Source organism: Mus musculus, chromosome 15 (assembly GCF_000001635.26).
Source record: "Mus musculus strain C57BL/6J chromosome 15, GRCm38.p6 C57BL/6J".
Classification (NCBI taxonomy): domain Eukaryota; kingdom Metazoa; phylum Chordata; class Mammalia; order Rodentia; family Muridae; genus Mus; species Mus musculus.
The window spans coordinates 25,401,112-25,417,278 of NC_000081.6; the positions used below are offsets into that span (position 1 = coordinate 25,401,112).

Below are 16,167 nucleotides of genomic sequence, written 5' to 3' on the forward strand. Positions count from 1 at the left end.
GGCATCTGTGTTTTATTCAAGATGCAACAGGGAATTACAATTGCTTGTAGGGGGTGAAGAGATAACAGGCTGGGAAGCAAAAGTCTGAGTGATGTCCCTGCAGAAGGATGACACTCCATACCAGGCATGGCTCAGATATATGACAGTAGGCAGGTGTAAGAGGCTATAGTGCTCTGATACCCAGGATGGGCCTTAGAGGGGATGGCATAGATATCACCTTTCAGGGCTCAATGGAAGAAGTTTTTCTTAAGAAAGTGTGTACTTACTCTAGGTCCTTCACTGGGGACCCAGTGCTCAGTCCAATGGATGGCTGTGAGCATCTATCTCTGTATCTGTCAGGCACTGGCAGAGCCACTCAGGAGGCAGCTATATCAGGTCCCTGTCAGCAAGCACTTGTTGGCATCCACAAGAGTGTCTGAGTTTGGTGATTGTATATGGGATGGATCCCTGAGCTCCCAGGGACTAAACCACCAACCAAAGAATACACATGGTGGGACTCATGCCTCCAGCTGCATGTGTAGCAGGATAGGAGGAGAGGCCCTTAGTCCTATGAAGGCTCAATGCCCCAGTGTAGAGGAATGCCAGGACAAGGAAGGGAGAGTGGGTGAGTTAGTGATTGGGGGAGGGGAGAAGGGATAGGGGGTTTTCAGAGGGGAAACCACAAAAGGGGATAACATTTAAAATGTAAATAAAGAAAATATCTAATAAAAAAAGTGTGTACTTAATGAAGACCACTGATTATGTTCTAAAAATACACATTGTATGGAGTTAAAACGTTGAAATTTTAAAATAAGTATAGCATGTATCTTCCACAGGAGATAATCTCCCAGTGAAAGTTTTTATTAAAGATACTAAGTAGATTTGCCTTCCAATTAGGTTAGGGCCCCGGGCTTGTTTATTCCATGGAGTGACATGAAGTTGTCATCTTTAGTTTCACAGTGGGCTAATGAGGTCATATTTGCATTGCTATAGTTAACACTACCTGACATGACCCACGATTGAAAACAAGAAACCAGTGCCTGACTCACCTGAGAAATCACCCTCTACAGCTGCAAAAGAAAGAAAGAAAAAAGAGCAAGTGCTAAGAGCAGATATACCTGCATCTGCACGTGGCCAGAATGTCCCTCAGAAAAATCCCTTTATAGACCACTACTTGTTTTGTCACAGGGAAAGCCCCAAAACTTATTAGTCTCAGTTTTTGTAGTCATCAGGGAAGGCACGTGATGTCTGGCATGGTCAATAATATCCCTATCTTAATGTCCCACCTATCTGAAGCCTTCCATGAAAAATCCCAGGCTCTTCTGGGACCTGTTTTGGCCAGAGCCCCATCTTTGGGGGGTCGGGGAGGAGAGGAGAGGGGAGAAGTAAGGAGAGAGAATGTCTACTGAATTCCTACCAATAAGCCAGAGACAGGGGTAAGATCCAGAAGTGGCTCACACACATGCTCCATGCTTCTGTCCCCTTCACTGCCACTATTGATAGGACTTCTCAAGAAGCTCTCCCAGAATAATCCCCTCCTGACTCTAGAAGACACAAGGCTGGCCCACCTCCCTGCACTGAGAAAGCCTTTCTCTGATCCTTTCTCCAGTCTCTTGCAGTGTTCGGGAGTCATCATGTAGAAGAAAAGCTGTGTAAGACAATTTCCATAGGAAAACTCAGTTTTCCCATGTGCTCTATTTAACTACTACAGGATGCTTGTTGCCTGCAGCACGGGGGAAGCAGGGGTAAAGAGTCAGAGGCCCCCTTCTATGTGTCCAAGTACTTCATGAGAATTGCACGGATCATGGGACCTGCACACCCCTTTACCACCCTTAACACAGTAACTTCAGGGACCTGTCTGATTCCTGCTTTCTCTAGTGATGAGAATCTGAGGAAAACTAACTTTTTCCCCCATGCACCAAATGGGAACCTTTATGCTTGGCTTCAATGGCTTCAACCAGGACTCTAGTTGTATAGAGGCCGCCCTCCCCCGACTCCCTCTTGAGGTAACGGAGCTTCCAACGGTTTCCAGATTTTGAAATCAACCAGAAACTATCATTAGCTGAATTGTACACCCCTAAAATTCCTAAGTTGAAGCTCCACTTCTTATATGGAGATCAGGCCTACCAATGGGTAATTCAATTAATACTGAAGCGGACAAGGCGGAGCCTAATCTAATCTGGCCTGTGTCCTTACAAGAAGGGGAAATTAGAACATCTAGAAAGACAACAGTCATGTGTACACTCTGTGATGGTTAATCTTCATCATCAACTTGACTGCATTTACTATCACCATGGAAACATGTCTAGGTGCTTCCGGAAATGTAACTGAGGTAAGACCCACCCCACCGAGGAAGGTGAGAGGCGGTATTCAATGGAATAGTGGCCTGGCATTATTCAAAAGGAGGGAGCCAGCTGTCCCAGCATTCCTTTCTTTCCCGACTCCTAACCGAGAAGGCAGCCAGAGGGCGAAAGAGGAATTGCCTCCGAGGAAACCACCTCTGTAGCTCCTTGATCTAGATCCCCAGTCTCCAAGAACCACGGGGAAAGAACCTTTGCTGGGTCTGTTTCCCTGTCTGGGAAGCTCTGGCTGGCAGCCGGAGGGAGGGCACTAAGAGGAGAGCCAACACCTGTGCCTCTACGTATGTAATGTGAGTCTGCCCACCCTACCTCCCCACTCACCGTGCCTCCTCTCCCTCCTTCACACTCCTCCCCCTTCCTTCCCCACAGACACCACGAAGAGTCAAGGGTAGTGCTTGGGTTCCAGAGGCCACAGGCTGCTGACACCACACTACGTAGCTTTGCTTTCCACACTAGGGGAATGCAGACACTTCTGGAACCAGAACGGAATGGCTTTCCCCTCTCCCCCTCCAGAAATATGGCTGTAAAAGTACCCTGGCTCAAACTTCCCTCCTGTTGGCCCATTTCCTCCTTTGCAGAAGTGGTTTTTGTTTTTTACCAACATCTGTATTACCGAGAAACCTACTACTCACAATTCCTCTTTGCCCCTCACGACCGGAACTATGGAATAAGCTGCAGAGGCAGATAGAAGTGTTAAGAGGTTCTTGGGGAAATGTATCCCAGCCAACTGAATGTCACACTAGCCTGAGTATACCAGTATTCTAGACCCTTTCTCTGTTGTCTAGTTCCTCGACTCGGCAAACTAAGCACACAGTAGCCAGCATGCCAGGGCACGCTGGTTTGCCATGGACCTGTTACTAATATTAACATCTTAATACCCTAAGGGTATTTTTTGAAAGGCATACCTCCCTCAGTTCTCACCTTCCCCCAGTAGAAATCTCGTCCAACTCAAAACCAGCTCTGGGCCCACTCTCCTAACAAACAGCAGCTCACACTCTTGTTGGTTTTTGTCTGCCGTGTATCAGTCTGGACTCCTTTGCTATTTCTCTGAGAGTCTCGGTTTGAGCAGCTCACTGTAGAGATGACAAATGATCCTTTGATGGTGTGCATAGCCAAGGGGTATCAAAATAGGAGATAGATCCATCAAATCCCACGTCGCCACACAGAGAGATTCCAGTAGCACAAGCCCACTGTCCCAATCTGGGAAATGCTCAGTCGGTCCCTTCCTTTTCACCTTAATATGCATTGGTTGCTAGAAACAAGGACACAGTCAAAGAACGTGCTGTTATTAGCAGCTTTGATGTTTCAAGAGCAACAAACAGCTAACACTGGGGGTCACTGGAGTAGCACCATTGGGGATCACTGTAGTAATACCGTTTAGGGTCATTGTAGTAAAACCTTTAGGAGGTGGCGCCATTTGGGGTCCTGTATCAACTTTTGCATTTGTTTTGTTGTCAGGTTGTCTTTTTGTTAAAATTTCCTCCTTCAGACCAGTTGTCAATTAAATATACTCTCAGAGATATCAGTAGAATTCCTTCGCCATTGAGAGATCATCTTGTTTTACCTTAGTAAAATCAACTGCTAGGATCCTATGACATGATTGCCTTTCTCTGCACTGTCGTCAGTTGAGTTCACCCAGACCCTGTCCATCCAAGACCCCAGTACAAAGAAATACAAAGCCAAGCTCTCTGGATGTCGGAAACGGAAGTAGTCAGAGCACAAAGCCAGTGGTAGACTAAATGAGCTAGTCATGATTTTTTTTTCCCCTGCCTTTGTTTCATCCACCAATGAAAGAAATAGAAAACCACCCATGAGCTTTTCCATTGGTCGGTCATTGCACTGCAGGAAAAAAGAGAGCTCTCATACCATTGTGAATCAGAAGGACCGTGTACCTGGGAGTCAGCCATCATCTTGATACATAACACTCCTATCTGTATAAAAACCAATCACTAGCAATTCTGAAGCCACGTTTCTAGAATCCAATTGAGTGAGCCTTGGGAAGTTAGAGCTTGAAGTGTCAACAGAAGATCACCAAGGCTACTGAGAAAGCCCTGGTACCACCACAACCCCGCTCAATAGGGTGCTACTTGTAATGTTTACCTGATGTTGCATGATCAAAAACCTCATGAACTACTGTCATCACCAATTGTTAACCAAGGTTCAGGCCATTGTCCTTGAGAATATGAATCACGCAACGATTCCAAGATACCTTAGTTGATCATATCAATGCCTTTAGCAAACACCCAAATGGTCCCCTAACTTCACCCTACCCTATCCATGGACTACAGGACAAAGGCAGAGGAGTGGGAGGGGCCTGCATACCTAGAAGTCACAGATTTCTCCTTATTTTCCTTCTTTCCAATCATATTTGATGACCCTAAAAGCAAATACAGAATGATGATACCATTTTTCCCTGTTCAAACAGCTGAGGACTTCTGTAAAAGTCAAAGACAGCAAATATTCCTACACGACTTTGAGTCTCAGAACCAACCTCAGACGGCCTGGACAGTGGAACACAAGTCCCTGCAGACCCCACAGTCCAAGCAGAACTTTGTTTCCTGTATCTTTAAGGACTGGCAATAGGGTGCTGCTGGCGTCCTTTCTGGTACACTAACTCTTCTTAAGAGTCTGTTAGTATTTAACTCTCCTCTTGTCTCAGTCTGTGGTAACAGTGTTTTGAATAGACCACCAATGGGAACTAGCTGTCTGCCTTTTCAAAGCCTCCTCTGCTAGGCAGGCAATCCAGGAAGTTCATAATACACAAACATCTACCAGACAAGCCTTCCTTGCACGCCTATTTCTTCATCGGCACAGAATAAAACCCCTCATTTCCGTTTACCCTAGGAATAGATTTACTTCTGAGAGTACTCATGACTGAAGAAGCATTCTGAAATCTGTGAAGTCACTTACAAACTGCAGGTTTCTCTGGAAAAAACAAACAAACAAACAAAAAACAAAAAACAAAAAGCAAAAAAACACAACTCCTCAAAGCTCCCGGTCACACAAAAGTCTAGACTGTTTTAAATGTGAATGTAAAAGTCTTCTACCTAAAGCAAAACTTAATAGTTTGTCCCAATCTGAGTACATGTAAACAAAACTTGCTAAAACCAATTCCAAACATTCCAGAATTAAACTCCATATTTAACAGACGAATCAGAATACCACAGCCCTTTCAAATGTCCAAATCAGCTCAAATAGTGTATCTGGTAATTCTAAACAAAAAAAATTAGATCTCCTGCTTCCTGAGACTTCCAAACCAGACAACTCCAGCAATGGGCACAAACACTCTGGGCAGCTGACACCTCTCTACAAAAGTGCACACACCGGATGTCTCCAGAGACCTCCAAATACTTTTAGGTCATTTTGACTCAAAATTAGTCTAAAACTGGCTTTTTTATTTTTCTCCTCAAATGTGTACCATCTATCTACAACCCCTTAATTCTGCAACCATCGTTCACTTTAGGAGGAAAGGCAAGATCCAATATCAAGTCTGGTCTTTTGGGTCATTTTAATGCATGCCATATATTATTTGGAATAAAAGGAAATCACATGCATAGGATGTAAGAAATAGAGCCAAGGTGGATGACACTGGGGATAAAGGATTAACAGGTCGTTTCTAGGGAGCTCCCACTGTGGGCAAGTGTGATGTAATAAAGGTGAAAGAGTCCCCATAGAGAGGAACAGGCAGAGGTGCAGGAGACCAGCCGAACTGTCAAGCAAGGGTGACACAGAGAAAGAAATGGTATGGTAGTGGCGGTGGTTGTTATAAGTTTCAGGCCATGAATATGAATAACCCAATTGGACATTTTGATTTTTTTCTTCTGCCTTACTCTGTTGGATTGTACAGCAGAAACGTCATCCATACTGGGAAATAACCTGCCTTCCCCTTAGTCATGAACCAGCTCACAGCACTTTGTGCAAACCACCAGACTTCCCTAAGAGTTCCAAGGTCAGTATTTAGGTACTGAAACTTCCAACCCTCTGCTCCAAGGGGGCCAGAATTCACAAAGAGCTGAGGTCCAAATAGGAACTAGAAACACTTTCTGTATGTGTATCTCGCATGAAGGTAGACAGGCTAATGCTAACAAAGAAACCCTAACTGCACAGCTGGAAACAGCTGTACTACTGCCCAATTCCTAACTCTAGAGCCAAGTTATGGCTAAGACATTGGGAATACTGCTTGTACCTGTGACTACAGAAGGCAAGAGATGTATAGAGAGAACTCATGCTTATTGAAAGTCTGAATAATAGGCACCATCATTATCACCATGCCAGGAAAGACTGACTTGAAGACATTAGCCTCTAGGCACTAGAACAAAGCCATCTCTAATCAATAGGCCTTAACTGTATCTACTACTTGGATAGCTAAACTGTTCAGTAGATCTCTTTTTGTTGAGAAACTTAGTATCATTCACTCTAGGTAAAATACTGAGAGTGTTAGCATGTTAAAAATTACTTACTTAGCTTTGAGAGTTTGTGTTACACTAGATAAAAATGGACCAATAATTACCTTCAATGAATGAAGTAGGGCTGAAAGCCATCAGATCTTAGGCACACTATTTGACTCTCTACTTTCCATTTATTTATTAGTGAGATAAATATTATATTAGTGTAAGGGGATTAAAATTCAATCATGGCATGTGTCATCACAATATAATGGCATCCTGGAACTAGGAAGTACCATGCTAACATCCTCAAGGAACGATAGCTCTGAGTTTGATTTTTACCCACTGGTATCTAACTTCTTCCAGATGCTCCCAAGGCCCTCTCACGAGCCTGGCTTGTAACACTGACCCCGTTTTTAAGAAGCACGTGACCAGCTACAGACATAGAGGATGAAGGAAAAGATATGGGTGAATGTTGACTCAAAGGATGGGATGAGCAAGAATGGGTCATGGCCCTAACTTGATAATGTTTCCTTCATCCTCACAATAAATCTACCTTACAACCTCTACTTTAAAGTTGAATGTTGAGGCACACTGAGGCTAAGCAGTTTGCTAAAGTTCATCTAGCTAGCAATGGCAGAAACACCTGAAACAGGATTCTGGGTACTGACCACAATCCCAGTCACACCAGCCTATAAAAATCATATCTTTGAATACCCCCATAATACAGTGCGCAAACTATTGCTAAAATATGTATATACAAAAAAAGAAGTGTTTAAAAGCTATTAAAGTCTGTATATCCAAAAGTGAGTTTCAATTAAAGTTTAATTTATTAAAAGTTGAAAGAATGCTTAAAGTGACACATGTTAAGGTTTTGCCTTCTCCACTGTACCCCACACTTCTTCTACATTCTTCTGAAGTCTTTCCTTATGTTCGAGTCCCCTCTGGTGCTCACAAATAGTTTCTATTTCCAAATCTCCAAAGCTTTCAGGAATGTCTTCCGGAACTCCCACTTGGCCACACCCTCTGTGCACCAAGTATCTCAGCCACTCAGAATCCTCTCTGCTCTATGTGTTTCCTGGGATTTGTACCCAAATCCTCTGGGTACAGAAGGAAAACCAAGACTGGGCTCCTTCTGCCTCACTTCATCACACATCCAACTTCCGGAGGGAAAGGAAGAAGGAGGTTTGAAGCCTACCATTTCCTACACCAGTGTCTCAGAATGAAAACTGATCTGCACGCTGGTGAGAACACAACTGTGATTCTCTGCTCTCAAAAGGTTCACCACGCGACATTCTGACGTGACATTTATCTGCATGTTTGTCTTCCTAGCTACAGAGGGATTGGCTTGTAACAGGAGTTCTCCTTTGACAGACTGGTTATGGGCCCTCTTGATTTTCATAAGCAGCCCTGGGATCAAGGGGGCAGGCCTGAGACCCTGGGACCCACTTTGGATCAAATCCACCCAGTGGATCCATCCAGCCTAGAGAATACCAAATTGTGTACATGTATCACATATATGTATATATCATGTATGCATGCGTGCGTGTGTGTACACATATGAGCTATCTGGGTCCTTTCATATTGAGGTGGGCTGGTTCTGACTGACTATTGCTAAGTACTCAGGTTTTCATGTCAGCCTGGGTCAGAAATGCAGCTCAACAGTGGTAGAAACTGGTCAATTATGTCAGTTCCATTTACTCCATCAAAGGACACACACAGAGAGGTTAAGGAGCCCTCAAGGGCTACTCACCATTCTTAGTCATTCACAGACATGTGTGATCCTTGTTATAACCTGAAAATGGTCTTTACTACCTCTTTTTTTTTTAAACTGAAAGATGTTCCACACCCAGTTTCTTTCCATTAAAACCTGGGAAATCTCCCTGCAAATTTCCCCCCAAAACACATATTTTATCTTGAAAGCAATTCTGCCTGTTTGCATCTTTGTCTGTGTTTCAGAGAGCAGTCTCATGCTCACTGAGTTAGTTCAAGTCTGGGGAGAGAATGAATTAGAGAGAGTCCTGGAGAAAGCCAACTTGTCCTTGTATGTGGGGGCTGTCTTCAGCAACTACCTAGGTTACCAGCTATCATGATCATCAGGGAGAACAGAAGGTGAAAATTGCTCACAGCAGTAAAAGCCTATGCAAACCCCACAAGCCAGATACCAGCTTTGACGTAGTTCTCGGGACTTTTTTAGACAGCTTTTAAAAATGAAATTTTAGAAGAGATCACAAAAATCAGACCAAAACAACAACAACAAAAAAATACCTGTAGAAGTCCTTTATTTGGTAGTATTTAGTCCAGCGTGTAAAGTAGAATAGTGACTAGTGGGAGTCTGGGACCTGAAAAGGAACATCTTTCCTAAACTCGAGGCAAACACTATATCTTAGAAGTATTGGTAGGAAGACTTCTCCTTTCAAGTATGTATTTATGAGGACAGAAATGAACTGCTTTCAAAAGAGCAAACAACATTCCAAAACAACTCCTTTAGTACTGTCATTAATAGGATTTTATAGTATGTATGTATATATATATGTGTGTGTGTATCTATGATGCACATATGCATGTGTGTATTTACATGCTACTTGAGCTATTGGAAGAACGCCTCCAATGTGCAATGTTTTGCACGATGGCCGTGAGTGGCACAGACATCTACTTTACAATGAACAATATTCCCAAAAGGTAGGTTCTTCTCCGATTTCATGCCCCATTTATTTTGACCATGAAATGCAAATGGTTTGAAGTTAAAGGGAAATAAAAATAAAGAAAAACATAATTAGTACATTTAAAACCATAATGTGATTTGTTCTGGAAAATCCAGGAGGATTATAAAGAGGCCTCAAAGCACAGGGAGCCTAATGCTGAAGGCCCTGCCACTGAGTATTTAAATTAGGGTAATGGAGGGAGATCCATTTCCTAAGCCACAGACAGCGTGAACACCAGTTAAGGGACACAAATGTCCAGATAATCAATAGAGTCAACTGCTGGCTCACTATATCAAGATTTTAAAGAGCACCCTTCACCTTCTGCTAATGTTTAGCAAGAAAGCTGGCTAAAGAAAAAAAAGTAAAAATGTTTTTAATTGATTTTCAAATTATTTTGTTTAAAAACTTAAAGCTCACTGAATTGAAAGCTATTGGTTTTAGACTATATCCTAGCACTTTCCTCCAAAAGCACTACCCAGGGGGGAAAAAAAGATTTTATTAACGTACAGATAACCCTCTAAATTATACTACTCAATGCACAATTCATACAGGATAATACATGACTCTCATTACATGGAATTCATTGCTAAGACTCAGAAAGAATAGAACCCTTGCCATCTAAGATGCTGCCAGACACCCTACCAATTATAAGCTGTGACATAGTGAGTGTGGTCAATATTGAGGGTATTTTCAGGTTTTTTTTGTTGTTGTTGTTTTTTTGTTTTTTAAGGAACAAAGGGGAAGATTGACGATTTCTGCCACGTGTTATTCCACCAGGACATCCTGGGGCATGAGAAGCCCTTCACACACAACCCAGCTTGCAGAAGTAGGGCATTGGGCTCCTGATACAGATAGTAAGTCCTGTTTTGAATAACACGAGTAAACCATCACCAAAGGAAACCTGAGGAGCCATAAGCTGAGAAATACATCATTTGAAAGAAAATCTGCCCTCAAAGGGCTATCATGGCTCCCGTTGAATGGGGGGAGGGGGGATTATGAACTTGGTGCTTCGCCATCTTCTTCCCAGCAATGCCAGCGCCTTCTTCCTCCCCCCATCTCAGAGGGGCTTGCCCTTTGGAATCCTTAATGAAACAATAAAGTAGGAATCAAGAGAATTCAGAGAGGCTTAGCCCTCTGAAAAGGTAACCATTTTCTCATGCTGGCTTCCGTAGGCCATCTTGTTCGTTCAAATGCCAAGATGTCTTAATCTGTCCCAGGTGGTATCACCAGGGGCAACACCATCGCTGGTCTGAGACTAATGTTATTTGGTCAAATGCCCCGCAATAAAGATCTGTCAGGCAAACAGCTAATTGGTGCAAACTAAGAAAACCACCATCCCTGCAGTGCGTTACATTTGAACAGAAAGAACAATGGACAGTTCTAGAAAGGAAAATAGCACTGTGTGTTTAAAAATAAATGTATTAAATCCACAATTCCCCCTCCCTTATTTTTTTTTTTTTTTATGATTGAAATCTGTAAAAAAAGAAAAAAAAAATGGGTAAGATGTGAAACCTTGAGGTGGGAGGGGAAACAAGACCGCGACCGAGCCGCGCGGAGGGGGGGGGGGGGTGGCATTTGTGTCCAAAGGTTTTGTGAAACATTTAGGGCAAACGCCTTTGTTCCTGGGCTCCGGAGGGGAGTGGGTGGATGGATGATGGGGAGATCAGATGGGGCTGCCTGGCCCTCCACACCCTGCTCTCCGGCGCATGCGCGAGGCCAAGACAAAGGAATAGGTAATTACAGTCCCGATTCATTCATTTTGCCTGCAGTACCGGAGGTCTGTGAGCCCTTGGTATATTCCCAGGGGTAGGGGTTAATCCACACCCCAGCAGCAGTCCCCTTGATACTCGTGTTTTATTCTAGCCCGCCACGTAAGTGGCCAGTGGTCTCGGCCAAGACAGAGGTGTGTCAGCTCCCGTGCAAAATCCTGAAATCGCACCCATGTGCGCTGTGCTCCTTTGAACAGCGTGAAAATCACTGGGGCAGAGGCCGTCCACCGAGTTCGCTCCAAGGCGGAAACGTCTCGGGGGGAAGCAGATTAGGAACAGGGCCAAGCGTTCGATGAATATTCATGAAAAGAATGCGGTCCCCAGCCACGCATTGTGTGCCATCCGATCCAGGGATTCTGGTTTTTTTTTTTTTTTTTCTTTTAATGGTGTGGGGAAGCGGGAACCAGACGTTGGGTTGTAGCGTTTGAGCTACGGGGGAAAAAATCTACAGAAATCTTGGCTTGCAGAAGGGTTGAGCCCGCTCGGGCCGCGGGCTGTCAGGTTCAAGCCCACACGCCACCCCTCCTTCCCCCAGGCTGGGGCGGCGGTGGAGGCGCGCGGCCCGCTCTCTGAGCGCAAGGCTCAAAAAATAAAATAAAATGCTGGCGACGTCCACAGGTTAGTGGGAAGACAGCTCAGCCGCAGACCAGGCTGGGGGCTTTAATCTGCCCCGGACGTGCACACCGCCTTCCGAACCTCGTGTTCCTCGGTTACCCTAAACCAAGATCCAGGAGTCCCGAGGGCCAAGCCACCCCCGCCCCTTCCGATCTGACCAGATTCCGCGTCTTCTTTCTCCCTCCCCACCCCACCCCACCCCCATCCTCCATCTTCTGTTACTGCGCCCCTCACACCGAGCGCCTTCTCCGTGGCTGTGCGGGTTCCGCTGACAGAAGGCTGGGTTCAGCCCACAGAACCGTGGCCAGTGGTCTCGGTGCTGTCACCAGCGGCTCCCCACCCTCCACCCCCTCCCTCCCGAACTCGGTTCGTCCGCCTCGCCGCCACCCCCTCCAAGTCCCCCACCCTACGAAAGGCCGAAGCTGTCCACCTGGGGGAGAGCATCACCTTGGATTTCCAAATGCGACAGAACCCACATAGAGGAATCCCATGCCCACTGTGTCTACACCCGGCCGCACCCCGGCTGCACCGTTGGAGAACCCTAGGCTTCGGGGTGGGGCGGGGCCCTGGGGAACCGGTGGCCCGGAGTCCGCGGTGGCCTTAGGGACCCACGGCGCGCCTCCTTACCGGCTTTGGGTGCCTGTGGCGGCCCTGGGTGAGCGCGGTGCCTCCAAGGGGCCCGGGTGGCTGGTGTCGTCCGGCCGGGTGGCTGGTCGCTCAGCAAAGGCTCTCTCTCTCCCGGCTCGACGGCGGAGCCCGGAGCGTGGAGCGAGTTGGAGCGCTGCCGCCACCGCCGTCGCCGCTGCCGCTACTGCCGCCGCCGCTGCAGCCTCTGCATTTCTCGATCGCTCCCCCTCCCCTTCCTGCCCAGCGCCCTCCCCCCCGCGCGTCCGCCCGCCCAGCTCCTCCGCTCGCCGACCCCGCCCGCCTCGCGCCCGCCCCTCCTCTCCCAGCCCGCGGCCCGCACCCCTCCCGCTCCTTTCGCGCCCCGCCACCCAGGAGGGGGTCCCCCAACTTCTCTCCACCAGCAGCCACTGCGCCCCGAGACGCCCCGTGATCCAGCGCCCCCCCCCCGTCACCACACCCGCACAGTCACCCCCACCCACTGCTCTCCACATCCAGATCCCTTACCCGCCTCCCCAACAGTCTCTGTCAGCCCCCCTCCTCCTATTCCCTCCTTACACGCCCCTCCATTCCCCCCCCACCCCACCCCCACCCCCACCCCCGGCGGGACTGTCTGTGGATTTCTCTCCTCTCTCTGTCTCGCACACATTTTATTTGAAAGCATTGAATAAGTAGCTCAGGCTCTCGCTCAGACTTAAGGGGCTGATGAACTACGCCCCCGCCGCAACCAGCTTTCTCTGCACCCCAATCCAGCCCCGCTCCAGACGACGGGCTTAGATTCTGCTATCACGTAGGCAGTGAGCCTGGGGAAGATGCGATGCCTCCCTTGAAACCATCAAGACAGATATCCGCTGGTTTTAGGGTGTCCCCCAAGGCAAGCATCTGGGACGCCTCCGGCATATGCTCGCCCTCGGGGCCCGACCAGGAGGCTCCAGCTTTGCAAGGCGCCACCGCCCAGAGCTCAGGTCTGGGTTGGAAGGGTGGGCGGCACCGCCTCAGGGTACGTTCTCCCGACTTCGGAGAGAAAGAAAGGAAGAAATGCACCCTAGGAAAAGGGGCTTCGACTTTTTGTGCCTGTGCTTTCATGGAAGTCACCAGCTCTCGGCTGCTTAAGATGCTACTCAGAAGCGCGCCCAGCCAGGCTGTGGCCATCCGCGCCAAGTCCTCGTGTCCTGGTCGACGAGCACTTTGGGTAGCACCGCGACACACAATAGCCACCACGGTTAGGAGATATGCTCGCTATGCTTACCTGTTGGCAAAAATAAAATGCAAAATAAAAATTTAAATTTGGAAACTAACACATGGTGACATCTTCTAGAACCACAGCTCTTTCTTCAGACAAAAGCCAATTTTACCATCCCGCAAACCCATTGAGCCCTGGAAGTTCCGTTCGCGGCACTTTGGCGCCCTCTGGCTTTATCAGGGTGGCTTGCTTGTTCTGCTTCGTCCTGAAAGAATAGCGGAGGGGGGGGGGAATGGAAATGTATGTTGCCTTCTTGGTTGGATCTCCCCTCATGAGTGAAGCACAGATTTGGGATGAGCTTGCCCTCCACGTCCGGAATAACGAAACACAACTACATTTAGGGAGACGAATGCCAAAGGTAAGTGCTGTCAAAATCGCAGATTGGGGGGGGTCACTTTTTTAATAGAAAAATAAATAACAGAACTTTAATAAGATTGGCAAAGGAAGTGCCACATCTTAAACCAAAAAGTGATTGGGGGGGGGGGTGAAAATATTTGTGGTGGCTGCCACTTCCTCCCCCTCCTTTTCTTCTTTCTTTCTCCTCCTCCTCCGTCTCCTCTTCTTCTTGTTTTTTTCTTCTCTTCCTCTTCCTCTCTATCTCCCTCTTCCTCTTCCTCTTCTTTCTCCCTCTTCTCCCCATCCCTACCCCTCTATTCTCCCTCTCTCTTTCTCTCTAGATAAATAGATATACTAATTGGTTGGTTGGCTAATATTTCTTTCAACCTTCTCTCACCCTCCCATCTTCCCACTGCTTAAACTAATTAAACAATCAAACAGTTCAAGAACAGGAAATCAAATCACAATTTAGCTATGATTTGAGGATTTCTTTCTCTTATGTCAGTATACCACCTATAAAGCTATTTGGTGTGCTATGGTTCCGACAACAGCACCAATTATAGCAACCAAAAATGTTTCCAGGTATGACCAAATATCCTCTGGGGGGAAAAAAACTGGTTGAAAGCTGGTGAGTTAGTTTTAAGCTCCCTAAAGCACTGGTATATTCTGTTAACTAGATGAATGTGTATAATGTATGGTATTTACTGTTTGCTAAAGGAGCTAAGGAGTGTATGGGTTGGGGGGGGATGGTTACACAGTGTGCGTCATTCATTTAGGATTTGGATATTTTTTTTATCCCGGTGATCATCTTAAAATTAATGGAAATTTCCACGGTATTTTCAAAATAAGCCTATAGGTATTGTCTTCCATTGTGTATCCTCATATTTAATTTTAAAAAAAAATAACAGATAAGATAACAATTATTGTTCAATCGCTTCAGTGCTGCTGGCTAAGTTTTTAGGATGGAGAGAGGAAAAACAAGCCTTCCAAAGGTGTGCCTGGAATACAGATCACTGGTTACCATGGAAACAGGAGGCCAAAGCTTATATGGATGACCGGAATTGCAAATCTCTCTCTTTGTTGTGGTCTCTGTCAGATTTGTTTGCCCCCTTCTTAATAAAAGATTATAAATGAAAAAAGGGGGGGGCTCAGGACAAGGGTGCAGCTCAGATATGGAGCACTTATCTGTGATGCTGGAGGCCCTGACTTCAATCCACAGGGTCACGTGTGTGTGTGTGTGTGTGTGTGTGTGTGTGTGTGTGTGTGTGTGTGTGTGTGTGCCTGCACTCATACATGGAGGAGATTCAACAGAGACATGAGGGGGAGCAGCAGTAAAAGGGGGAGGGTCATCTCTGGCAAGGCCTCTCACGTTCTCTTCAAAACGTCTTTAAAATACACATGCAGGCAATCAGTGATGAAGCTTAGAGTTTTGGAAAATCCCTGCACTGTCTGGTGTGAATGTTACAGGCTCATGAGTGTCAGCACGTAAAGGGTTAAGGATGTGATTCACTGTAAACTTGCTTAGCCTTCGCCATCACCGCCTACAAAAAAAAGTATGCTTTCCTTTCCAAAAGAATGAATATTTTTTTAAAAGCAAAGCAGACTATACACCTTATGTATTGCCTCGGACTGCCATTTTTTAATGCCTCTAGAACTTGTCCCAATAAACCCTAACCTACATTATAAAGGCTTTCATGAAAAACACAAATTGTATTGCACACAAACTGTGCTTCTTGTTCCTAAATGACTTGCCACAAAACTGTTTGCAGCATAAGGCCCCCTGTCACTAAAAAGATGTCACCCCATATATTCTGCTCTTAAACCTGGGGCCTGCATTACCAGTTAAACCACCGACATTGAGTTAGGTAGATAGAGCTCGTCTCACCTTCCTGTCTTACCTCTGAGTCCTTGCCCTACCTCTCCCACCAAGGCCGAGCGTCTGTCACCCTCAGTTCACCCAATAAAATAATATGAATGAAGAGAGACCACAGTGTCTGCCCACTCAAGTCACTGGGGTGACCCAAATCCCCAAAGACCCATTTTGAAAGTATATTCCACTCTACTAACATTTAAAAAAAATGGCCACAGAACCAACAGATCTCACCTACAGATTATAAACAAAAGATTAATGTTATACATCAACCTGCTCTT

The 16,167-nt window shown here is 46.2% G+C and overlaps 1 protein-coding gene and 1 long non-coding RNA gene across 9 annotated transcripts in view; one reads left to right on the forward strand and one right to left on the reverse strand.

Moving 5' to 3' along the window:
• The window catches only part of Basp1 (brain abundant, membrane attached signal protein 1), a 50,488-nt gene extending 37,835 nt beyond the window's left edge, over nucleotides 1-12,653 (reverse strand). The window contains exon 1 of the mRNA NM_027395.2: nucleotides 12,441-12,653. The gene's annotated coding sequence lies outside the window, so the exon portion shown is untranslated. The remainder of the gene's footprint in view (nucleotides 1-12,440) is intronic.
• A 425-nt stretch (nucleotides 12,654-13,078) lies between these two features.
• The window catches only part of Gm48957 (predicted gene, 48957), a 67,159-nt gene continuing 64,070 nt past the window's right edge, over nucleotides 13,079-16,167 (forward strand). For 7 of the 8 annotated variants that reach the window (NR_168943.1, NR_168940.1, NR_168931.1 and 4 more), the window contains exon 1: nucleotides 13,079-14,038. This is a non-coding gene — a long non-coding RNA (predicted gene, 48957). The remainder of the gene's footprint in view (nucleotides 14,039-16,167) is intronic. The other variant, NR_027376.1, reaches the window with a different exon arrangement.